We start from the raw sequence: 25,619 nt of genomic DNA, 5'->3' as shown, positions 1-25,619 counted from the left end.
AGCAAGGCATTATTTTGTTATCTGCATATACAAAAATGAAAGGACAATTTTACCTTATTGTAAATTGCTTACTGCATCAACAAACTAAGCTATATTTTTGTGCACACATACATAAAATTGACATTCTTGTTTTGATTTCGTGTTGTTTTCATTTCATGATCTAATTTGAATTTAGTTGATTTTAACAAGTCTCGTGTAAGTTGCCATCTATTGTTAGTATTTCAAGACAGTCCCATAGATCCGTAAGATCTTGCCTAACTTGAAACTTTACTGAGAATTACTGCGCTCAGATACCAGTAGTGTAGTGTAAAAATGTACATAAAGGAATTCAGCATGTAGTAGAATCTGTTCTGCAGTTCCATATGGCTGATAGTAGTTACATATAGCATATGTCCATCACTATTTATTCTTAGAATGTGATTTCCTCTGTAGGAGTGAAAATTGCACAGTGCTGGTTAATTTTTCTTTGTTATGAGTGAACTGAATAACATCAATAAGTCCAGAAAAAAAACAGAGTTTTGGATTTTGCCACCAGATCTCTTATGGGGTTTTTGAATGACTACTGCTTATATCACCTGTGGTCTCAGCCTGTAAACCCGTACTTATGCTAATCTCTCATTGTAAATGTTTTGAAATCAATGGATGAAAAGTGTTGCATAAAAGTTAGGTTTAACACTGCATCACTGTCTGCAAAACCACATATCCGCAGTTTCCTTTTCTGCCGTGAGTGACTGGACTATGTGGAAAGTTGGGGCACAACAAACTACAGTGTAAATGTACAGGGCTCTGCACTGGTCCTGGGTGAGGGCATTCGCAGCACAATGAGGTATCCCCAGGCCTCCACACTGTCAGGGGAGAGTCTTCTCCACAGGGAGATTCAGAACATGTGATTTAGATGTAGGCTGTTGTGCTCTGTGCTCTGGAGAAACCTCTTTCTCCCTGCTGACTACAAGGAGAGTCTAGGGAGATCAGCTTCCACTTCAAGTGAGGTGATACCTTTCCCTCTCCCCTGCTCTGCCTCCTCCTACTGCCTGTGAGACAAACTCTTCCACATCTGGTTTGGAATTAATTGTACATGCTATAAGGGATATACTCATGAGGTCCAGACTTCCTCTAGAACCAGCAGAGAAAAGATAAGTTCATTTAGAAATTGATTCAGAGCAGGAGGCTGACATAGGCAAAGCAGAGATGCCTCTGCCTCCCTCTCTCTCCTTCCACATTAGCAGTGTAGCAGACCATCCTCCCATGCAGAAAGTTAACCTTTGTGATGAGCAGATAAGGAGGCAGCGAGGTGGAACTCATAAGCTGTAAATTCTCACCCTCCCTAATTTGCAGCGCTCACTGACTTCATGTTGCCGAGCCTAGGTGATTTATAGCTTAATAACAAAAAGCTGTCTGTATAAAAACTCCCCAAAAGTTAATCAGGGTATTGGGAGCAAAGACTCCAGATCCACTCGTAGTTGTCACTAGTACTCCAGGTTTTCCCAGTGGAATATTTAAATAAGCAAGGTTTTCCCCGTGCTAATACTTAATAGAGCTAAAAGTAATTTTGCTTCTTTACTACTGTGAAACTAGATATTGTGCATTTATCACTGATATGACTATTGCAGTGAAATATCATCATCCTGCTGATGCCACTGTTTTTAACCTGTGTGACCGATCAAAACTGCATTATGTAATAAAATAACTACCAAAGTAAAATGGGTCATAGAGCACAGTGAACGCAACATGAGATGCAGAGCTGCACAAAGACTAGTGTAGGAATTACAGACTTCAACTGCTAATAAATGCTCTCTTGTTAGGTTCTTGAAAGGAAGCAGATAGAAAAGCTGTAGAGCTATTAAAAAGAGAAGTAGAAATGCTGTCTTTCTGAACACCAGATAAGGTCTGATAGCTCCCTGCAAAGGACATCTGAATCCTGTGCTGGCAAAGAAATCTCACTCTCTTGGCAGTGTTGGTAAAGTGCTCTTGAAAGCTCTAGAGTAGTGTGGAGCAGTAGAGTAGAGTAGTTCTAAACAAAGTTTAGAACGCCATGCAATAACATTTTCCTTTGTGAATTATTCCCGCTCACAGGTTCATGAACAATCACATTGATGAATGGGATCTTATATAATCCTATAAAATAACAGTAAATAGATTCATAGTAATTGGAGAAATCTTTTCAAAAGTGGTATGATAACAAGAAAGAGATTTAGCTGTTGAAACAGTTTTGCTTCTTCTGTCATAAGGAATCTACTCTTAATTATTAGAGCACTGCTCTAATAGTTGTGAATGACAAAGATTGACATAATGCGTAGGGATCCTTTTTTGTTCTGTAAATTCTAGGGTCTAACATAGTAGGATTTTGGTGTTAATTAGCTGTGTGAATATAAACTATTATTAATAATGGGACTGAGACATCAGCTTGTAGCAAGATAGATCCCCTCAACCAGGTAAAATGGTTTTATGGATTGTTTTTTTGCGCTTAGCTGAAATCTTTTGTACCCCTTTTTCCCCATTTTGGATACTTCTATTTTCTTCCCTTGCATACAGTTGCTTTTTAATCATTTACCCTTTATCTTCACTATATCTGCTGTGAAAGTTACCAGAAGATGGGAGGAGAAAATGCAGTTATGCTTTTAAACTTTTTTCTAATGTACATAACAGCTACGTATAGAGCAGATGGGAAGTGTCCCAAGCAATATATTTGATCTGGATTCTTTAATCTGGATGATTATTCATTGAGTCTATGCTTTGTTTACAAACACAGAAGTTTTGCAAATGTCATACGAGTTTGAGGTTTTTTTTTTTATGGGTTTAATTTTTAGTTGTATACTGTTTTGTCTAGAGATTTATTTGGATTAACATACATATATACTTTTTTCTTAGGTCAAGCCTTACCAAACTGCAGCTCCCGAAACATTTGTGACTGATGAAGGCTCTGTATGTGGTTCAGAAATGATTTTTTTTTCTTTTATTCACCCTTAACAGAACCAGATAATTTTTGAGGTACAGATTTGAAGATAATGCAATGTGTATGCTGTTAAATAAACCCGAGCTAGGGAAAAGGCCTAGACCACTATGATCACACACAGTTTACATGCTGCAAACCTGCCCTGTGATTTTCTTATGGCTTGTTAGCACCCTCCAGATAATGCTTGGGCATGGTTTCAGACACCATACACCAAGGACTTCCCAAAAGGCAGTATGGAGGACTTTGCTCCAGATTTTTCTCCCTCTGCTCTCTGAAGTTCCCCAGGTCTGAGTCAGGAGGCTTTGCACCCTCAAACATCCCTCATGCTGTGCTCTAGGGCTATAGCACATACATTCAATTTCATGCCATGAAAACACCACTTTAATTACAGGGTCCTGTCTAATATTCAGAAATGCAACATCTCTTTTCTGCAGCAGTTTTATAGTTTTCTTGATGTATTTTCCACCAAGAACCCAAACATAGACTATTATTAACAATGGACTTCTGATTATTTTAAACACTCTGAAAACATACACAAACTAGTAACCAAGTCTTGGGTCATACCTGGCACCCAGAGGTGACCCAGGGCCAAATGCTGCAGTGTGGACATAGGTGACAAGCATAGCCAAGGAAGTGCCCTGGAGCATCGCTGCCGAGCCCGAGCACTGCCTGCCCCACTGCAGTCTGCTCCAGACAGCTCCCTGGCCCTTTCCTGTTACTCTGCAGAACAACAGCATGGAGATGTGCCAAAACACTGGGAACAGCATGGACATCTGCTTTTGAGACTAGTAAGAGGTGCACCAGCAAACTCCCCTGCCTTTGCTCCCAGGATGAGCAGACCAAGCTTTCCCAGTGTGGGAGGAGGTCGACTGGGGCTGGTACTGTGGCACTGTGGATGCTAGAAATGATCACCAGTTAAGCTACACTGTAGAAGAGAAAAGAAAACAGGAATGGAGACATAGGCAGGTAGGAAGTGTAGAAAATAAAGAGCCTGTAATGTAGAAATTTAGGGCCATTCTTTCTGCCTTACATTTTGGGAAATCAGTCTTACAAAAAGGACACACTGGGTAGAAGACATCAGTGATGACGTCGAAAAGCATGTTCAACAGAAAAAGAAAGTATGTTAGATTTTCCACAGTGCCAGAGCAGCGTACTAATGACAAGGATACTGTTTTCATCTGCAGAGTGACAGAAGAAGTCTCGGAGGCCCTATTGCTCTTTAGAGGCTCAAAGATGGCATTGATTAAAAAAAAAAAAAAACTATTCTGAGTGCCACACTATTGATGAAAACAATACATGAAATGCTCATTTCTCATTTGTGTCACAACAGATGGTGCCTCCTTTATGATGGGGAGAGAAAGGGGTGTTGCAGCACTTAAGAACAAAAGTGTTGTTGAGTCTGGAGATGAAGACATTGCACATTATCACTGTTTTATTCATCAGCAAACTCATTGCACACCTCCTCAAAATGAAGCATGTCATAAACATTAATGTTAAGCATGTAAACATCTCCATCTTCAGAGTCCTAGTTGTTTGCAGAAGAACATGAGGCTAAATTTAGAGATGTAAACTCACAGCCATTCATTGGTGACTAGAGGTGCTGGCCTAAAGCACTTTTCTGTTTCTTTGTTTTGTTTTGTGAGAATATCTAGATAAATTTCTGCAGAAAACGGATGAGTCTAACAATATCTATGAGGTACTGGCTGGGATCGCACGATGCTGCTTTCATAGTTGCTCTCACCAGCTTTCAGTTTCAGCTTTTTTTCATATCTTAGTGAACTGAATGAGAAGTTGTGAGGTGACGGAAAATTCACATCTGCCCTATTTGCTTGTATGAAATCTCTGGAGAGAAAACTCAAACTATTGCAGAAACATCAGAAGAATAGCAACATTGCCAGATCTCAGCAAAGGAAGAACCTAGGGGAGAGAAAACTTTTTCCTTCAGGATGTGAGAACAAACTCCTGCTTTTATACAAGCACTAAGATATTGCAGAGCTCTTCCAGGAACAGTTCTTGGATCCACAAGCAAGCACTTGTCAGTCTTCCAGTTTCTTTTCCTTGTGATCCAAGAAGTGCTCCAGAAGATATGCAGATACAGTTTGCTGACCTGACAAAAGCTATAATACACGTTGCTCAGTACTGCTGGTACTTTAATGATTAATTGTTTGTACAAGCAGAAAAGTCACTCATAACCTCTTGTTTCATAATAGGATCTGGTATCAATTAACTGAATAATCTCTGAAATTATTAGGCTCTATTAGGCTGTTTTGTTTCACTTCTCTTGCCAGTTACATTACTAATGCCAATATGAAATGTAGGACTTTCTGCAATGACTTCTTCCAAATCTGGAGAAGTGTCTAGAGGTGATTTTCCTCAGTTACTGCTAGTGTCCTCTCCATCTGTATGTGGAGGAAAGGCACTTGCTTGTGTCAGACCTTGAAAATAAATTTCCCTTTATTTTTCTTAGGTAATGTATTAAGGAGGAAACTTGTCTTTCTCTAACACCATTCGGTGTTGCTCTTCGTTTACATGTCTTTTCCCTCTTCTTCTGTCAATGGGGACTGACAGTTCCCTAGCTAGCTTCTTATCTGGAGTTCAAGGAGCTTTTTAGCTTTTTTGCCACAGCCGTAGTTGGCTCAGTATGGCCATATCCATCACCTTTCCACTATTACTGGCTTCAAAATTTATTTCCTTTAGCCAGCAGAGCTGTTGTGGTGGGCTCCTGTCCATGCCTTCTGCTGTTCTGTTCAGACAAACATTGCAGTCTAGGGGGTTGTATGATCTCTTCTTGCCCTTCTAAAAATGTCTTTCCCTCTTGTTGTTTCCTTTTGCTTGGAGTTAGCTAAATTATGATCTAGATGGATTTGAATTTTGCTGATGCTGTAAACTCCAAATTCCCTAATGGTGGAGTAAAGTCCATTATCTACAGCAGCAGTCTGGAATACGGCACCAGGCGACCTGAAGTGTGCAGCTCAGGGAGAGCAGGTGCTCTTGGATATCTAGGACACCTTTCTGCCAGTCATCCCAATAGCAACGTCTAGTCACAAGTGGGCTTTTTATACATATATATGTAGGGAAAAGAGTGTGTGTGTATGTAGATACACATATACAAGTATGTGTGTGTGTATGTATGTATATATACATGCATATACACACACACATATAAATACATACATTTAGTTTACTCGGATATTTTACATATTGAATCAAGAGTGGATCTCCGTCAGTTTGTTGGATAGACAGCTAGATGTTTGGGGGTTATGGGCTCAATAACCTCACCACTTATGTTTGTTCAGTAAAGGACATAACAAGTCCTGCTGGTGTCTCCATTCTGGAAAATGCTAAAAGCAGCAACAACTCCAAGTCAAATATATCTAGTAGTCCTTCATGAAAAATAAATTAAACAATGCCTCAAGTCCAAGCTGTGTTCTTAGCTCTGGCTTCAGGAAATGGATTTTACAGTAGTTTGTATCAAATATATTTATATCTGATGACTAACTAACTCTTCAGAATGTATTTCTTTAGGTATTATGACCCTAAAGGGTTGCTTTTAAACAGCGTTTATTGTCAGTTTGTTCTTTTTTTCAGAAATAGCACCTCTCCTTTCTTGTCTTGTCATCCTTAAATAATGATGGCTTTTGAAGCCTGAGTTTTTCTCAAAAGTGGGAACAGGAGGCGGATGATAGCACTTAAACTTGCAGCATGAAGTACCTGTTGTTTTGTAATGATGTGGCTGCAGGGCCCAGAGCATCTTGGGACTGAAGAGAAGCCTAATTAAAGTACACAGCAAGTTCCAGCTCACCTGCCTTAGAGTTATATAATTCTTGAAGTAAAACATTGTATGTGCTAAATACAACCTGCTAGGGCTTTACTGGGAGTCCTGACATGTTGAAGCAGAAGCTAGAGGGTAAATGGAATGAATTAGCACCTTAGGTTATGTACTTTGGGAGAATAACAGGGAAAAGTGTCCCTGCAGGATTACAGCTGAGTACCTGTTGTGCTGGCAACATAAAGCAGCTTGTGAACTGAGCTCGAGGATTCTTAGGGCTGTAGCTATTTGTGCTTCATGCAGTCCTTGTCTGGACTTATTCCTGGTTTGGTCCAAACCTTGGGTGACAAGGGAATAAAGTCAGTAGTCAACTTGAGCAAAGGGATCATTCATGATCTGGTGTCAAATACTCACATCTGTCACCAAATCAAGTGTCTCATAAGGAGGTGAACTATCTCACTTGAACATTTACTCTTTCTGAAGTAAATGCAAAAATCAAGTAATTCCAGTGATGGACCAAGAAAAAAAAGTGGGGGAAAACAAACATCCAGAAAAATCACCTTTAAATATAATGGACAGGTACAATGCTTTTTAATGTTTCTGTAAAAAATGGGACATGGTCTCTGGTGGGACCAGATTAATGCTGTTATGTGGAGCCAAGGAGAGAGGACAGACTGGTTCTAGTTCGCCTCAGCCGGTGTGTGAGTCTTCGCTCTCAGGGTCTGTTAAGAGTATCCCTCTCCAAGGCTAGGCGTGTTATATCTCAACATTAAGGAGTAAAACCTTCACAGTCAATGAAAAAATGTCATGTTATCTGACATGTGTCGTGTTTCTCACGGAACATCCCAGATCCAAAAGATTTAAGTAGACATTTTCTCATAAATATATTCACAAGAAAGAAATACTGTGAGAAACTGATGACATTCTGTATTTCCATTTTTTCCAGACCTTTAATCTACATTTTAAGTCACTTTGACTCTACTACAGGACATATAGTTATGTCCTGTAAACAAAGTAGCATACAGCTTTAAAATAAAAGCCCTGACAAAGTTTAAAACTAATCTTTTTTTTCTTGTTCAGTCAAGTTTTATAACTGCTACATTCTAGCTCTTGGATTTTTCCTTTAAACCTTATGAAGCATTATCAGATCCTTGGAAGATTCACTTCTCACACTTTTCAGTGATTAAGGGAGATTACCAGCTCATTCACAATTCAGAAACAAGCCCTTCTCTGTCACATTAATTAATACCTGACTGAATTATTTTTCTCTCATGCCTGCAATTTATTTTCTTTGTTAACCTTAAGATAGGTATTTTGGCATCTCTGTGATCTCTAGTGTACAGCTCCACTTGTAACAAAGCCTAATTTGAATCTCAAAACTCCAAGTGTTTTGTATATATTTTAGTATACATACTTTTATATAGAGACTTTCAAATGCTTTGAAAATTAAGGTGAGAGATACAAATCTGAAGAATGTTAATTGCACTTGAATACTGGGTCTTGAAAGTCTTAGGAGTGGATGTAAATAGATGCTTTCCCTCTGGCTGAAATCTAGTAGCAGTTCAGTAGTAGTTGTAGTGTGGTGATGAAGTGGTTGCACAGGCTTTCTCTTGTTATGTAGCATGGTCTGAGAGGCACGGAACTCACGGGCTCCTTAAACATTACCATTTTTCTAAGGAAAATCCAGACCTTCATTGTCTGTCAGTTCAGATCTCAATAATAGCATCAGTAAAGTGTGTATAATAATTGGTGTCATCTACTAGCTCCTACTCCTTTTTCTTCCAGGATTTCAAATCTCAAGCATTCAGAAATCGTAAACCAAGCTACTAATATATCAGAGTAATTAAAAATAAGGTTGGGGGGAGAGGTTTAAAATGCTATGTTTTGGGGCTCTCCTTATTTCTTTCTAGGGTCGATATATTTAGAATTCAGGTTTTCTCCCCAGAATGAAGAGGCTTTTTTTTCTTTAACGTAAGCTGAGATTATCAAGTGATAACATGATATCTGGGAGGAAGTAACTATGGTGAGACTTGCTGAAGAGAAATTACTTGGGAGATTTCTGCAACAGGGGTATGGGATAGTGAGAAATGAATGTGATGAGAGCAAAGGAGAAGAAAAGGTTATTTTTCTTACTATTTTTGTTGAAAGGGGCTGTTGTTATTCTGGTGCTTGCCCTAAACGTGCTAGAAAAGTTGGAATAAAGTAGCAGGGTAAAAGCAGATATTAGAAATAAATTAAATTATTTAATGTTTTATACATCTGCATTAGAGTTTCCTGTAGTGCTTATTACTGTAATGCCTAAGTGCTCCCTGAGTAATTTAGATCTGCACTGTGGAGGTGTTAATGCACTTCAGTTGAATCATCTGCTCTTTTTCTTTTCCCAGTAGAGAGCCAATGCTCAGGATATCCCCCACTCTTCATTTTTCTTCCTCGCTAGCTCTTTCTTAAGCTGTTTATAGTGGGAAAGCTTTCTTGAAGAATATAATTTTGCAAGTGTTCTGATGGCGGTCAGATACCTCTGAAAGCTGATTGCGTTACTAACCCCTTCTACCTCTGAATGCTTCTCTCTCTGGCCTTCATGTGCATCATCCTTTGTGAGCTGCCAGGCTCCAGAATAGTCCAGCTATCTCCCCAGGCATGGCTGGAGATGCTTTCACTAGCAAAGAAGCTGCTTGGGGTCCCTGGTGACCGCTAAGAGTAGAAATTGTGTTCTTGAAATGATAACAGAAAAAGCCCGGAACTGAGAGAAATGAAGCACAGGCTTAATGTGTTTTCAGTGACAATATTACTAAGGAGGCAGAACTCAGCAGTCAGAAGAAGCTTCTCTCTTAAGTCTGAAAGTCACTGAAACAGTGAATTTCTGTAAAACTGGAAATAATGCAAGAAAAGGTTAATGTTGCCAGACCTACCTCAGTGAGTTATTTCATTTGCGCTAATACAAACTGAGCATTGAATATACTCCAAACGTGGAGTCCAGGAACTTTGCACCAGAATTGTGAAAGCTATTTTGGTATCTAGTAAGACTCTAAAAGAAGGTTCAGTGCCTAACCGCCACTGAAGTGCAGTGCTTTTGAAAAACTCATGAGGCATCCACCACCCCCCACCAATCGCTGATTATTTCTATGTGTTCCCCTATTAAAAAGGTGCACTTTCTCCATAGTGCATTTTTCTGCTCACTCCAGTGACTTTCCTTGACTAGACTTGAGGTGGTTCAGGACCACCTCAGAAGAAAGATAAAAGTAATTTCTACACTTGACAGCCATCATCAGCTTCCTCTCTAGGTTTTGCTTTAAGGAGCCTGATTATTGCCAAATCTACAAGAAGGACGTGCCTGCAACACCCTGAAAGTGTTCTGTTGATGATCTGGGATAAAACACCTGAAAATTCAGGGTGACATTCAGTGCTCTGAATGACCATAGGGCTTTTGATGATGTGGGTTGCAGTCTAATCTGGTCACCAGACCTGAAATCTGGGATCTCCAGCTCAATCCAGAGTTCTGAGAAGTTTAGTGGTTTTTAACACAGGAGTTGGTAGCTGGAAGGTGAGATAGTGGAAAACAGTCTTGTCCGAACAGAATTCATGCAACTCTAGCAGTTACCTCATGAGCTCTTCTGAAAACTGATGAGAGATCTCTAAACTAAAACTGATTCTGATCCTTAAACAGTAAATAAAAAATACTAGATATCTATCAAAAGCAGCTTTATAGTATGACTCTGTTTCTGGGACATGTTCTGACTGTTATTTGAACCATAAATCTTTGGATCTGGAAAGCAGAAAACAGCACTGGTGTTGCTGGAGAATAAAATGTGTCAGCAGTATTTAGCTCTTTTTACAGATACTACAGATAAGCTATGGGAAATTGTTGCTGTGCTAAGCAACACATTAAGTCTGAGAAGCTCAATTTCAGTCCACTAGAGGTCTGTGAAATCATTTCCCAGGAATGCTTTTAATCTTTCTGCAGTAACCTTACTGTGTTTGAGAGAATTAAAATAAAAGAAACTTTTGATCCAGTTCATATTGTTCTCATTCAAACAAAAGACTACAAACATATAGAGATTTATTTAATAGACATAGCATCTGGCTTGTTAGAAAACCATCCTAGATGATTCTTTTATTCTTGGATCTGCACAGGGAATTGCTCTAAATACTGCTAGACTAATATTTTAGATAAAAAAAATAGCTTTCCTTAACAAAGGGTCATTTTTTTAATAGGAAGAGAGCACCATGTGGAGTGGAGAGTTCATTAACATGAAATGCCCAGCCTGTTGTAGTTCTTCATAGTGCTAAATTTACTAAAGTGGAAAAGGAGCCAAGATCCATGGCCTCACATGGCTAATGAGGCCTTGCAGAGTACTGGAAGGACACAGGTGGTTATCTGTTAGCATCTAGCTGAGACTGTTTGACTTGCTTTCAAAGTGCTTATTAAGCTTCAAGGCTTAAGGTTCCAAATACATTTGGGGTAATAGTTTTATTATTATTATTTTTTGCTATACTAACCCATTTCCTTTAATTTCCATCCTAATTACAGTTAGATTAGAGCATATTTTATCCTTAATTTTATGCTGTGTGCGTAGTCAGTACAACTCAGCACATAAAAAACAGCTGAAATAATAATGTTCTAAAAGGCATTAGTAAATTTGTGATTTTCATAATAAAACCACGGTGGTGTTAGCATTCAAGAGCAGGAGCACTGCATTACAAATCATAAGATAATTGTGACTATTCAGAAAGATTCAGGTAGGCTCCATACGTCCTAATCTTTATAATCCCAGTTGCTGCAGTTCAAAGACAGTAATTGTTGAGAGCATAAGCTGTAGTAAAAATGATGGTATTCAAAAATGCCTGAATTAATTTGAATGTATTATTTTCCTCTCTGCTCAGGATTCAATATTTCAGTCAGTTTCAGTTAAATTCTTTATATTTGATTCGTATTCAGTATGTGGTTCATTTGTGCATCACTAAAGAGGGCTACTGCACAATGATTTCTATATGCCTTGAAATATAATTAATGTAAAGCTGAATATCATTGATAAGTGGAGGCTACTTATCAGTATTTAGCATATAGGGAAATATGAAAGGGAATAATGTAATTTGTCTGAAGCAATTAGTTGTCTAAATTAGAGATAAAGGATTAAGGATGAGATATTTAAAGAACCAAACAGAGAATAAATATATTACATGTTCAAAAGTACAAGCATGACACTTTCAAGCTGGCAGTGCCTTGTAAAATGATGGATGTCTTTGTAGTTTCTATGGACAAACACAGAGTGCACAGTATTAAATGATGCCTAGGTGTGATATGCATAATCATCTTGGAAAGTAGTAGACAGGAAAGGCTGTAAAGCATTAGGGTCTTGAGATATGCCTATTCCAGTGTGTTTCCACTAAAATGAAGGGGAGCCATTGGCATGATAAAATGATAGAGAACTAAATCCTTCACTTTAAGAGAAAGAAAATAGTTGGTACATTATACAACTTGCAACAATGTTGCATCTGGTGTCTGAAATACATTGTACGTCCTGTTAGACTGAAATGCACTTCAGCTGCCAGGAGTCTGAATCACTGGGCTTTCTAGAGGACATGGGAATGGGTATTTTAAAATCTATCATATAAACCATTGTATAATTTGAAGCGAGGACCATAGGATAAAGCCTGACAACTGACTAATGCTGGACTGTGTCCTCTTGCCTGGATGTGAGTAACAGCAAATGTCAAACAGAGCAGCAAACTGTGCCAAGTATCTTTGGGCTTTTGTGCCATTTAAACTATGCATGTGTGTGTGTGTGTAAAATATATATATTATACATATATAAATGCAAATACCCAGTCTCTTCTCTCCTGTTTTTCCAAAAGTGATCCAACACAGACTAACGTTGTCTGCATATTGATCCATCCATCCCCTGGAAGCCTACTTTATAATCAGTTGTGCCATAAAATGGAAAGATAACTTCTTTGTGGCTGTTTTGCCTCAAGGAGCAGAAGAGGAGGAACTCATGAGAGCGACTGAGATGTTTAGAAGTTTATATGAAAACTTGCATCCTGTTTACTGGGTTTTCCACAAGAGATGGAGAAGGCAACAGGTGAGTGTTCAAATACCTAGGGTCTGTCTTCCTGAAAGAAGCTCCAAGCTCACCAATAAAGAATTCCTACAAGCAAGAAATCTCTTCCTGGGCTTTTTAGATATATCAGGCATTTGAAAAATTCACTGTTTGACTAACAGAGTGGACACAGCTTTTATTTGAATAAAAGATACTGTTGCGGAGCTTGAGAGGCAAGTACCAGAGTACTTTCTGTTCCAAAGAACAGGATCAATTATAGAACAAGAACTTTCATTAAAACAAGAATATAACCCATTTTCCTCATTTCCATGAAACATGGGAAGGCATCACCACTAATTTCGTGATTAGGTGATGTTATGGTAATGAAGGTGAAAGTACCTTTGAAATAATTATTTATGCATAATTTTTAGAACAGAAGAGAAAATAGAAAGCATTGGGATGACTTTGTAAATTTGTTCTATGGGCAATTTCACAGCCTTTCTCTCCTGTTGAGAATTTGATAATTGATATTGATTGTCTCTAAAGTGAGTGCAGGAATGTGTGTAATGGTATTGCTATGGTCTATTTGCTTTACATGCATTGTAGCTGAGAAAATAAGTAAGAGCCCCCATGTTAACAATTATGCTACAGAAAAGATCACTTTTGCATATCTGGATCATGGGAATATATCATTCAGCAGAGATGGATCCTCAGCAAAACATACAAAGTGTTCACTCCCACTTGAGTGTCTGCTTTTGGACTGAGGATGCTAGGCCTCCGAGTGAGCTATTATAATCTGTGATTCTGAAAGGTGAAGAACAAAACTGTAATGCTGTCTTTAGAGAAGGTCTTGACTCCCCACTGTGCCAGGAAACAAACACACTGTACTTAATGTAGACCTGTTGTACTGCATGTCATCCAGCGAAGGGTACGGTGACTCTTTTGGCTGGATGCTATGGCTCAACCCATTGAAATGGAAGAGAAGCTGAGCAAAGAGCTATTTTCTTCTTCTGTTTGCAGAGTACAAGATATGGAGATCTGCAAAATATGGGGGATGACTTCATGCCACTCTATTAATTTGTGCAATGCAAAGTTAATGATAGTGGGTAGAAAGAAGGAATAGATACACCTGCATCCAGCAGTACACCATGGCTTGTATCTGGAAGCTATGACATTGTCTACCTGAGTGCTGGTTTTCTGGGAACGGTGGGCCAGTGCTCAAGACCAGAATCCTGGATTTCGACATCACACTGTGTAGCTGTAAAAAGCAGATGGGACTTGTAACCAGACCAGGAGCTTGTTCTGATTGTATTGCACATTAGCTGCAGCTATTTTGTTTCATGTAAGTTACTCTGCTTGCTCCTGATTTTATTAGAAAGTGGAAAACTGAGAAGAAAAGACTTTGAAGAAAATTTTTTCAATGTTTTTCTTAAATGGTATTATTAGCATCTGCATCTCTGATCAGTTTGACTATTTTTGTTTGCAGTTCTAGACACTGAAAGCATTTCCACGAGGAAGTATGTATTATGTGAAGCAATACATTTTGTGATTTCTTCAAAATATTAAAATTACAAGGTGCATTTTAAAAAGTGTTCCAGTTGCAGACTGTACCAAATATAGTACTTCTGTTCTCTAGGTTCTTGAAAGTACCCTTGGCTTTTCTATACATGCCTCTTTCTAGAGGATGAACATGTGCAATGTTCTAATTGAATGTCTGAACACATTTCTGTTTATATTGATACAGGGTTCCCAATAGTCTACTGCTTGTTGTGTCCTCGAAGAAACACCTATTTAACAAAGGCACGTACTAGCTTGCTACTGTAATGATTCCTCAAGAGGAATTTAATTTTTAGTTAAGTGAAGCAATGTGTTTACTCTTGCTATATAGCTGATTAATCAGGCCTTTGTTAGTTGTGTAGAGGAAAGAGGCTAAACTAAATATACCTTTAATGAGATGACAGGGAATTGACTTTTGCTGTCATCTAGAGGGCAGTATATAAACACAGCCATTAGGGGGATTGTTCCAGAAGGGTTAAATAATATAGTTTAAAAGACATCTTAAGTAGTGGCGGACGTGTATTAAGAAACCAAACCCACGTGACTGAAAGAGGTTCTTGGAACATGTTGAAGCTACCTCTAGATTATTAATGGTCAGGTCTGATAAAGAATCTAGTGTAGCACAGTTTACTGCTGTGGAAATAATAAATGATCTTCAGGTCCCTTGAATGTCTTTAATGAAATAAATGAATTTATCTAAAAATTACTGCTTTTTCCCTGAATATCTTAGCCAGGAATCTGGCAACTGAAGGATGATGACAGTAGAAATGGCAATAAGAGATTTCTAGTAAAACTTCACTGCAGTGAAGTCAGTGACAGAACTACCAATGATTTCTGTAGTAAAGAAATTTCATACAAGATCTTCCTACTCCATCCCTACTGCAGTATAATATGTCTGTGTTTCATTCAGACAGGAAGCAAGCATTATTTTGTCAGATACCTTACATCACTATGTTGATGTTATCTGTATGAGAGGTATATTGAAGAAGCAGCTCCTTTCTGTACCAGCTGTAGTGATACATTTTAATCTGTTTGGAGGCCCTCAATAACTTATTTCTTATGAAATCACTAAAGATTTACATTCCAACCTAACTTGGTCTGTGTAGTAAATTACTAATGCCCAACCTTGCCATTTTGACAAGCCACACACTTTGTTCCAGTGGCAAGAAAGGGATGCACGCCAGGGCCCGCACACATGAACAGTATGGTGTCTTGCGCACATGCACAAGCTTACTCTGTCAGGGAAGAACGTGCTCCCTGTACATGCACCAAGTAACTGTGCTGCGGGTGGGGCAGGCTCACGTTCACTGCCGAAAGAGAACATGCCAGACTCAGGAAAAGAAGTCCTTTACTAGGATAAACTGATCTGAGCATACATGTCTTAGCAAGCAAGAAGCTAGGGAACAAACTATTCTACTCTATCACAGTGCTGATGACTCAAAGCCAGGAAGTATCCTGTCACATCATTCCTGTAGCGGTAACAAAATTATAACCTCCCGTGAGCTTCTGACCTCCTTCATCTCTGAAGAAAGTACTTTGGAGGATGGCTGTTACATATTATATTTTTACAAGATGTCATATTTTATCATATGAACATATATTGCAAAAAAGCAAAGTGTTCAGCTCCTCAGAAATAGAACAAATATACAATATGAAGTTTACTCATTGAGAGAAAATAGTTCCTGTGTTTTTCTTGAATAAGAGAAATACTGTATGAAAGCAATATTAATAAATTCTTCCCCTCCCATCCAATCAGTAGAAAGAATATCACTTGATCCTTTATTTATATTGTTTTTTCTTTCCTTCAGTCATTTTTATTAGATGGTTATGTGATCCCTGTTCTCAGGACTCCAGAGGGGAATTAACCTCAGTGATTTTTTCAGGTGACTCTGCCCTCATTTTTGCCTTAGGCAGTACTCTAGGGATACAGCTAGAAGTTAATTGTTTGGACGCTGGGGAAGGGAAGTTAATGAATTGGAAAGTGGTGTTGAAATGTAGCCTTCAGTAACTAACATACACATTTCCCAGCTCTGTCAAATAATGTCCTTGGAAAGCCCGCTGAATGGCAGAGTTTCAATGGAGAGCCCTTTAGATATTTCCTTAGGTCTTTTATATATGCAATCATATATTGACCTACAGATGTGGACTCATGAAATCATACAAAGTGACATTCCAGAACAGCCTTCCAATATTCCTTGTAGGGCAGAAAGTCAAATTGGCTTTAAGGTGGATCTTATTTAGTTTATGAAAGAGACTATGAAGTAAGACTGTGTTTGATAGCTAGCAACTGGGCTGGACTGGATCAGTCTTGTGTTGCTTTGACTCTTCCTGTTACCCCAGGGTAATCACCGAGACTTTTAGGATTCCATGTCTGTTGAGCAAATTGCTCATCTCTTTTTCACATTCATCTGTTTTCTTCATGAAGAAAGAGCACCAAGAGCCTTTCAAAATTGCAGCTGACATTTAGAAGGACAATAGGAGAATGCAGGCAGGATGGCTTTTGGTTTGGTGCCTATAGCTAAAAGTGGAAGCAGACTCAATCCCCTCTGTTTTGTGTTAAGAAATGTATCTAGCTTGTAGGTCTGGTGAAAATGAGTAACTCGCATTTTGCACACATGGCAGGTAGAAGTCATAATTCCACTTGGGAATACCAAAAGATGCTCTGGGTTCAAAGCTGCCTGTCTGTTCTATACCTACTTATTAATTTAAAGGTGTTAATATACTTGCAGTCTCCATGTTTAACCATACAGAGGTGCAGGTATCTTTTTGTGTCCATGACCACATCAGAGCACAAGTTTTATTCCAGTGCTTCTGACTTGTTTTTTCTTGGTCTGGGATCATAAAGACTATCTTCTACGTGGAAGGATACACAATCTTATTTTCCATTCTGTAAAAGAAGATAGCTGTATTGTTGATTTGTTTTATGTAGTAACTCTGGGAACTTAAAATAAGAGGTGAAGAGAGGCTCTTTTGTACTTTATTTCTTCCTCTTTCATCCTCAACAAGCACAGGAATGATTTTATCGAAAAAAACCCAAACCACACTGTGAGCAATTACATATTTTGATTTATTACTGTATTATAATGGATACACCTCATGGACAAGCAGAATTTCTGAGTTTATTTTGGTGACTGCATCCTGCCAACAGATTGGTTCATATTTTGGGAACTGTTTTCGCGCTTCAGTTCCTTCTGTTCACAGATTTTCGTAAATAACAACTTAGAATGTGATTTATTGCTCCTAAGTATGGTCTTTACCATATAAATTAAATAAATATACATTAAGCATAATGATAATTGGCTGATGTTCCTCTGGGTTCACTCACTGGCATTCTGTTCTGTGTAGTTCACACAGTCCATATCTGTAGATGATGATGATGAACAATCATGATTATAGAAGAAATATACGCTTACCATCAACATTTTTCAGCCTCTATTAGCGACAGCATTTTGCTCAACTAAAGAACTGAGTATCCATAAACCACCTGTGCTTTAAAGAAGTTCAGATTTAGCATTTGAAAAGGCTAGCTGAGTAGCTACTTTTAAGAACTTAAATTACTCTGCCTTTGACAGACACATTTTATAGTAAAGACACTATTTGTCATTCCCATAACAGAAGGTAGCTGCTCTTATTTAATTCTCTTTGTTTTTAAGACAAAAGATAGAAAAAATGGAATGAGACACTTTTTATGCTTTTCCATCCTTCTATGTTAATGTTAAAATACTTTTTTTTCACATATTTTTTATAATCAGGAACCAATAATAGAAATTCTAATTCATGTCATGGATTGTTTATATATTCCTCTCTTTTAAATTAATCTGTATTTTCTACATTTATAATTAAAATGCATTAATACTTTGAGAAGTTACTCCTCAAAGTGGCTGGGAGGGGACAATCATCATTATTGTTTTTATTTTATTTCTTAGTCTCTTAATGAATTCTGTATAAGGAAAATGACTTTAAGACTCCAACTATGCAAATTTAATTAGACTGGGAATCATTGGGGGAAAATTTTCCACTTTTCAATATATTATCTGTAATAAATTTTTTTTGATATGGTTTTCATGAACAAATCCATTCATGGTGCATAAGTCAGGAAATAATCCACATCTCTTTTTCATTGGTGCATTATTTTTATTTTACCTATTGTGATTATAAGGGAGTAAAATCTTATTTTTCACACTGATCCATAGAGGTTATAACTACAGTTCAATAACACACAAAGATGTGCTTTACATCAAATAAATTCATGGATTTGGCTGGCTGTGCCTGTGTTTGTTTACCAGTATAGATGTTTGCCTTTCTTGCAGGAGTGACACTGTTGGCTCATGTTCCTCTTGTAATCTGTTATAAACTGCAGATCTTTCCTGCAGAACTGCTGTCTAGGCAATCACTCCTGATTCTGTGTCATGCAGTTGATGATTCTTGGCTACTGTGTGCACTCTTCCCTGCTGAATCATATTTTTTTCTCAGTCTGTTTCCTCTATTTGTCAAGGTGGTATTGAATTCTAATGCTGTTCTCTAACACAGTAGCAGTATAATCCAGGGTGATATCATCTGCTGTTTTGGTGAGAATAATCTTTCTTCCATCATTCTGCTCTTTAATATGTATATTAATATCAGACTTACTAGACAACCCTGCAAAACCACACTTAATATTTCCTTTCATTTTAACAATGAACCAGTGATATTTATTCTCTGCTAACAGTTTTCCAACCAGTTTTGCAATATATCACAGTTTTTCTACAATGACCATGCTTCCCTAGGCTGCTTATAAGAATATCATGTGAGATACTGTTAAAATCTTACTAGATTTTGGGAAGAAAGGAGATTGATTACTGGCAAAAAGGTTCCTGGGAAACTTTACTGGGTTATTGGAAAAGAAGGAAAATTGATCTGACATGATTTATCTTTGGCAAATCCATGTGTGTTCTTTCTCATCCCTTTATCTTTTTCAAGGCTCTTTCAGATAGTTTGATTGTCCATACCAGAACTGAGGTTACATCGACACTGACTGGTCGATGGTTCCTCAGCTCCTAGCCCCGCTCCTCTATTTAGAGAAAAAACTGTGTCATCTGATACCTCTCATCCTCTTTAAGCTCTGAAAAATAACTGCTAATGGATCTAAAATTGCCTCGGATTGACACAAGTCTTTATGAGGAGCTAGTTCTTTACGTTTCATAGTATGAAATTCATTAGGTCTAGCCAAAAACATCTAAGTTATATATATATTCTTCAGCCTGTTTCTTCCCTATTCCAGGTTGAAATCTTATCTCTTTGGGTCTATTAGCAATTGTATTAGCCATCTGATGGCAGCTGATTTCTACTGAGATGATAGACTTTCTCCCTCATCTCATTGCCCCATGCCAAGCCAGCTCACACATCAAAAAATAAGATACTTGAACAACAGGTAACCTCCTTATCATCATGTCCTGTGGTATTATTGTTTTGTTGTTTTGGACCTTTCTGTAAGCATATAAATTTCCATCACCACTTCAACCTACCAGATTTTTGGAGACCTGACACACTAAAGTCATCATTCCACTTTTAATTTTTATCCATTTTTAACACCCACTGCATTAAATTAGGAATAGTAAGTGTTTTAGAGCATACTTGTTCCAAAATACGTCATTTAGCCAACATAAAACTGTGCATTTTTCCCGCTATGTTGACTAGTCCTTAAACTTAATGTGTTTAGCCTGTAGTTGTAAAAGTAGGCTTTGGTGATTAAATGTGGCTTTTGAGTATAGTAAATCTTGTGACTTCTCTGAATAAAACATCCAGTTTAGCCTGCTGAGTGCAGAGTTGGTTTGGAGGACTTGATTTTGTCTTGAAGTTTTCTTTGGAAGGTGTAGAAGTAAAGACATAAAGTTTGGAGCCTGGGAACATAGAAAGTCTTTCAGAAATCAATGATGCCTGTATAGTATAATGTCCCACAGGCAGACTAGTTCACAGGGTAAGTAGTTTATTTACAAAATTAAAACTCCTCACAAAAGTGCGTGTCACCCCACACTAAACCAGAATTAAAGCTTAAGAAAGTGTTAACGTTTCAATTGTAAATTATGTACCCAACATTATTAACTGAAAATTGCGCAAGTTCCTGGATTCTTGTTGCTAAACATTCATTGTATTTATTTATGGTCATTATCAGTCACTTTATTGCCTCTACTTGTCTCTCTGTAATTATGGTCAGAGTGATGTTAGAGGCAATCTGTACTAATCATAGGAAAATAGGCAAGTACAATGATAAAACCAGTTGGTAAATTCAAAAGGACACATTAGTGTGCCTAATAAGTTTAACAGAAAGTACTGCTGATTTCAGGAGTGCAAAATTGCTCACTGTTGCTGAAAAGAAAACCAAAAAGTCAGTGAGATAGATGAGGAGAAATGGGGTAACTTTACAATGAAGAGTGCAAGGTAGATCTGCCTTGGGAAACAGAACAACCTTTTTCCTTCTTTTGGTCCCAGCTGTTTATTAATCTAAAGGAATGTAGAGATTATCTTCTCCATATTACTGACGTATGATTCTGGTGTGTCTAGAGGCAATGTTTGAGTGACATAATTGAACTGTGGTGCTGAAACTGTTTTAATTACATTAATTTTAATTATATACAGTACATTTTAATTACAGAGACTGAGACAGAGTGGCTGCCATCTATTAGGATCCTCTGAGATGCATTTGCATAATGGGACCCTATTTGTGTGTGCTGTGTTACACTTCTTGATGGCTTCATTATTGGTGGAAGGTAGATTTTTTAATTTCATTTTCATTTGTGTTTTTAGCAAGCACATTTGAAAGCCACCTGAAATTCTTCCTTCCCCTGTACCGAAAATCTGTGCTTTAAACCAGATATTAAAACTAGAAGAAAAATACAAAAAGCCTCTGTGTGTGTTTTCTGCTGCCAGGCAGAGCTTCCAGAGACTGAATAGAGAAACCGTTTGATGAGTTTTGGAAACACTGGAAGAGCACTCGTGTAATACATGAATAATGTCCTACCCCTCTGTTCACCACAAAACCTGCACAGCTATGGTCAAATGCATTTTGGCAAGAAATATATATTTACTGGTAAATACAGATTTCCCAAAGGGCACTTTCATCTCCTCTACCACTCTTAGACCCCATTTTTATGCCCCTGCTGCGGCCCGGGCAACACATACCTTCTAGTATGCAAGGTGGCAGCTTCCCTTGAATTCCTGCAAAGGCCTCAGCCTGCGATATGCTGCACTGCTCATGGATATGTGCATGCCAGGTCCTGCCCCATCCTCTTCCTTTGCACCTATTGCACCTATACAGAGCAGGGTAATTTTCCTTCAAATGAGCAATGTGACCAGCCCCAGGCACAGGACTGACTCAGTACTCCCATTAATCCCGAGACTAGTGGGGACCCTAGATACCAAGCCCCAAATCATAGGTCTTAACCACAGGAAAGGCTCTCTTTCCACTTAGCCGTATGGTGACAGTGATCCTGTCGCTCTGAATTTTTCAGTGTGCTTTGGATCTAGACAGTGTCTTTAATTTCTGAAAAATGCTAACAGTATCAGAGTCTGCAATCTGATACATTCACAGCTGTCATTTACTTTTGCCCTTTAAGTGTTTCCTAAACACCAGTCAGTCTCATACCATCTCAATTCACTGAGCCTAGCCTCAACATCTTTTCTGTCACAAGTCAACATTTCTTTCCTTGAACTAACTTTCCTGTGGGGTTTTGGATTTCTTTGGTTGTGTTTTTTTTTTTCTCCTTTCTACTAAAAGACTTTTTTCTCAAGTGAGACATAATAATAAATAAAGCAAGCAACAAGTTATAATTTGTTCGGGAACAGCAATCTCTAAATTAAAAGAATATCTAATTTGGGGGGGTTATTTTTGGATGCTTTTAATTAGCAGTCTAGATTTTGGACCATAAGTCCACACTCAAATATACCTGAGTGATTCAGAAATTTATGTTTGGTCTTCAAGAGGAAATACAGCACTTAATCAGATTAAATTAGATCATTCTCTCTTCTATTACAGCTTCCAGATGGACAACATTTCCCCCTCCCGTTCCAGGTGACTGTTTCTTCAGTTTATCTTATCCTAAATCATTTCACAGAACTGGATAAGGCAGGAGTCACATAGGTAAACTGGCATGCCTAGAGGGAACAGGGACATAATTTTCAGTGCAGGGGTACTGATATGCAGCTGGAGATAGTAGTCATTAACTTCAAATCAGAAGTACATAGGGTAATCTAGCCTTTAAATTCTCAGGATTCTAATCTGTTTTCACTAGTACATAAAATTATGAGGGTTGGTCAGATGTTTCCTGCTGAAATTTTATTGACAGGAAATGATTAAGGAAAAAATCAATTCTTATCTTGCTGAAAAATCTTGATTTTTGTGTTTCCTAATATTTAATTTAAATAGTTTAATTAATTTAATATTTGATAAGAAAACATATGTTGGATTTGGTCCAGGCCGAACCAAAGCAAAGCTTTTCATTTAAATGATCTAAAATATTTAAATTCAAATCAGTTTCAGAAAATATTCATAGGCAATTTCCTTCAGTGCATTGCCAACTTACTTGCAGCTTGAGTCCCTTTCTACCTTATCAGCTGCACTCCCTGAAGCACTGTACTCTGCATTGTGTAGGGTGTTTTTGCTCTGACCTAACTCTGCTCTGTGAATAGTAAGAATTACATTACTATGGATACATTTCAGGAGAGAGAACTTCACCATTAAGCCCAGCCCAAACAGAAAACTGAGGCTTCATTGGACACCCATATGACAATATATGATAAGAGGAGAACACAAGTAATGCTGTCCTTTTTCCAATTTAGAGAACTTGTTTTTAGGATTGCTGAATTGAAGTGAATTTTGGAATTTCCACTCTGTAAAATGTATTAATACTTCAAAATTTTGTTTTAATTTGAGAGAATCAAGCTGGTACTGTGACAGAACTCTTTGCAATAGAGTCAATCATAAATTATCAGAATACACTGTAAGCACTTTGTGTTGAATTTGTTAGTTATTTCTTAGGATTTAATATTCAAAACAGTTCTAACAGCATTGTTATGGTTGGCTTTTTTTTTTTTTGGTCATGGCCATTAATTAATACTATTAACAGTGAATTTCATCTTCCATTTTATCACCCAGCCATTCAATACCATGCTTTAATTTTGAATAACCTGAATAAATTATCATCAGCAAAATTTGTCACCTCAAAGCACAACTTCATTCTCAGATCACTTACTAATAAGTGTACGGTTCAATGAACGTATCTAGTAAAGGTCAACTTACAACATCCACCATTGTGTACACCTATTTCTGTACTGTGCTACCTTATTTAACTAGTTATCAATGCTCAGAAGGATATTCTCTTTTTTCCACAATGGTAAACTGTATTGACCAGATCTCTCTTAAACATATACCTTGACACCTCAAAGAAATATAAGAGATATCTAACTCTGCCAGGCACGAAACTTCACTCTGTGCTCCCACTTCAAGTACAATAAGGATATTTCACACTTTCATTCATTTGAAAACACTTGTACACTTTAATAGTCTGTAGAGTACCCCCTCTCTCTCTTGTGTATTCTGCATCAGAAAAGTGTGCTGGTTCATGTGGTGAAATTTAGTACAATAATGAAACAGAGCATAGATTTTTATAAAATTAAACCATTACACTGTCTTGTGAATTTAAACTTAGCAGTTAGATCTGTAAAGATAAGTGTATGTAATAGATTTGTTTCAATAAAATGCTCTATACGATGCTTCATCCATGCTGTGCCCTTGAATGCAGAGTTGCAGCTCTGTCCTAAATCCTGTAAGATGCTTCTTTGCTCAGTATTGTTGAGTGTACTGTCTAAATCATGTGATGTCGAAAGGAATCTTTCTTTTTGCCCTCAGTGGGTGTTGGTCACTAGTCAAGAGCAGGATTTGGCTCAGATCGAGGAGAAGAGCTGATATAACATGAAAAGTGTGTTCAAAAATCTCACACAGCAAAAAAATACCTAGGAAGAAAACAAAAACTAGCATGGAGTACTAGGAGGGCTGGATAGACTAAGAGCCAAAATGTGAAGAATCAGAAATAGAGTGAACTCTAGGCAAGAAGAATGAAATAACAAAACAAAAGAAGCTTTGTCCTTATACAAGGAGATTCAAATCCAGAGTAGAGCATGACAAAATCAGTTTTTCATATGAGGTCTGTCATTTCAGAACAGCCTAGGGAACCAGGTCGTCCCTCTTTCAACAGCACCATAACCCCAGACCACAGTCATTTACTTTCTCTCTTGTTCTCCCTTTTTCTCCCTTTGCATAAAGAAATCTGTGATTACTCCCTGCAAGCAGGACAGCATTAATAGACGGGATATTGAAGATGCTCTGCTGGGTGAAAGGAGGCAAGAAGTGCCCTCACGCCATCTGGGCACAGCACCAGCCAAAACGGCATGCCAGGGTGGGACCTGAGAGCAGAGAGGAAAACTGCACAGCCTGCACAGCACTCTCAAAGCATCGGAGCTTATGGGGCTTCACAGAAGTGGAGACGTTGATGGATTCGGAATTTCAGATACTTCCATGTTTAGACTTTTATGAAATAGGGACTTTGAGGCGCTAAGCTGCTGCCAGCAGCCACTGCCTGTATCCTAGTCTCTATAGCTTGCAATTCTACTGTCATAAAATGGACTTATTATTTCTTCAATGGCTGCATTTTGCATCCACTTGTATAAAGCCTGTACTATGCTGATTGATGTAAAAGCTTTTAAGTTTATATCTCAAAATAGAGTTACTTTTGAGGGTCCTAGTGGACCCTCAAAAAATGGGCTTCTTGAATATAGCTAAAGGTTGGTGCTACATACTATCTTACAAAAATGTATTAACTTAGTCTTTGTTCTTAAATAAAAAATTAAATTTATTCTTTAACTTTAAACTTTATCCTTGCTTTATTTTAATATTTTAATTGCTTCCACAACTATGCTATTAGCTTGGGTGAAGACAAAACTGTTTATCAATTTACTGCAGTCCTCAAGGAGAGGGGCTTTGAAACAACTATTTATACCAGCACAAGGGCTAATGAAGCCTGACGCTCCATGCTGCTTGCTTCTTGCTGAATACATATTTCCATAATATTTTCCCCAAATTATATCTACATCTTCCTGTGTTTCAGTCTGGAAATCAATTTTAACCTGTTTTCAAGATGTCAGTCATGGGTTGTACAGTGGCAGTATTTAATCTGTCGCTCTCTTCAGGATGATGTGCCGCCTTAGAAATAAAGTTGGAAAGATTTCATTTTTACTTTAACTTTATTTTATTTTGTTTTCTTTCTCCAGA

The 25,619-nt window shown here is 37.9% G+C and overlaps 1 long non-coding RNA gene across 1 annotated transcript; it reads left to right on the top strand.

The window, feature by feature from the left end:
• The first annotated feature begins 12,760 nt into the window (after nucleotides 1–12,760).
• LOC106490141 (uncharacterized) lies at nucleotides 12,761–24,753 on the top strand. Its single transcript, XR_001293551.1, has 3 exons — nucleotides 12,761–12,802; nucleotides 22,329–22,364; nucleotides 24,615–24,753. It is a non-coding gene; the product is annotated as an uncharacterized lncRNA (long non-coding RNA).
• The last annotated feature ends 866 nt before the right edge of the window (nucleotides 24,754–25,619 follow it).

This window comes from Apteryx mantelli, chromosome 5 (assembly GCF_036417845.1).
Source record: "Apteryx mantelli isolate bAptMan1 chromosome 5, bAptMan1.hap1, whole genome shotgun sequence".
NCBI classification, from domain to species: domain Eukaryota; kingdom Metazoa; phylum Chordata; class Aves; order Apterygiformes; family Apterygidae; genus Apteryx; species Apteryx mantelli.
Note: the sequence above shows the minus strand (reverse complement) of the source record. Positions and strands in the feature narration are given on the sequence as shown.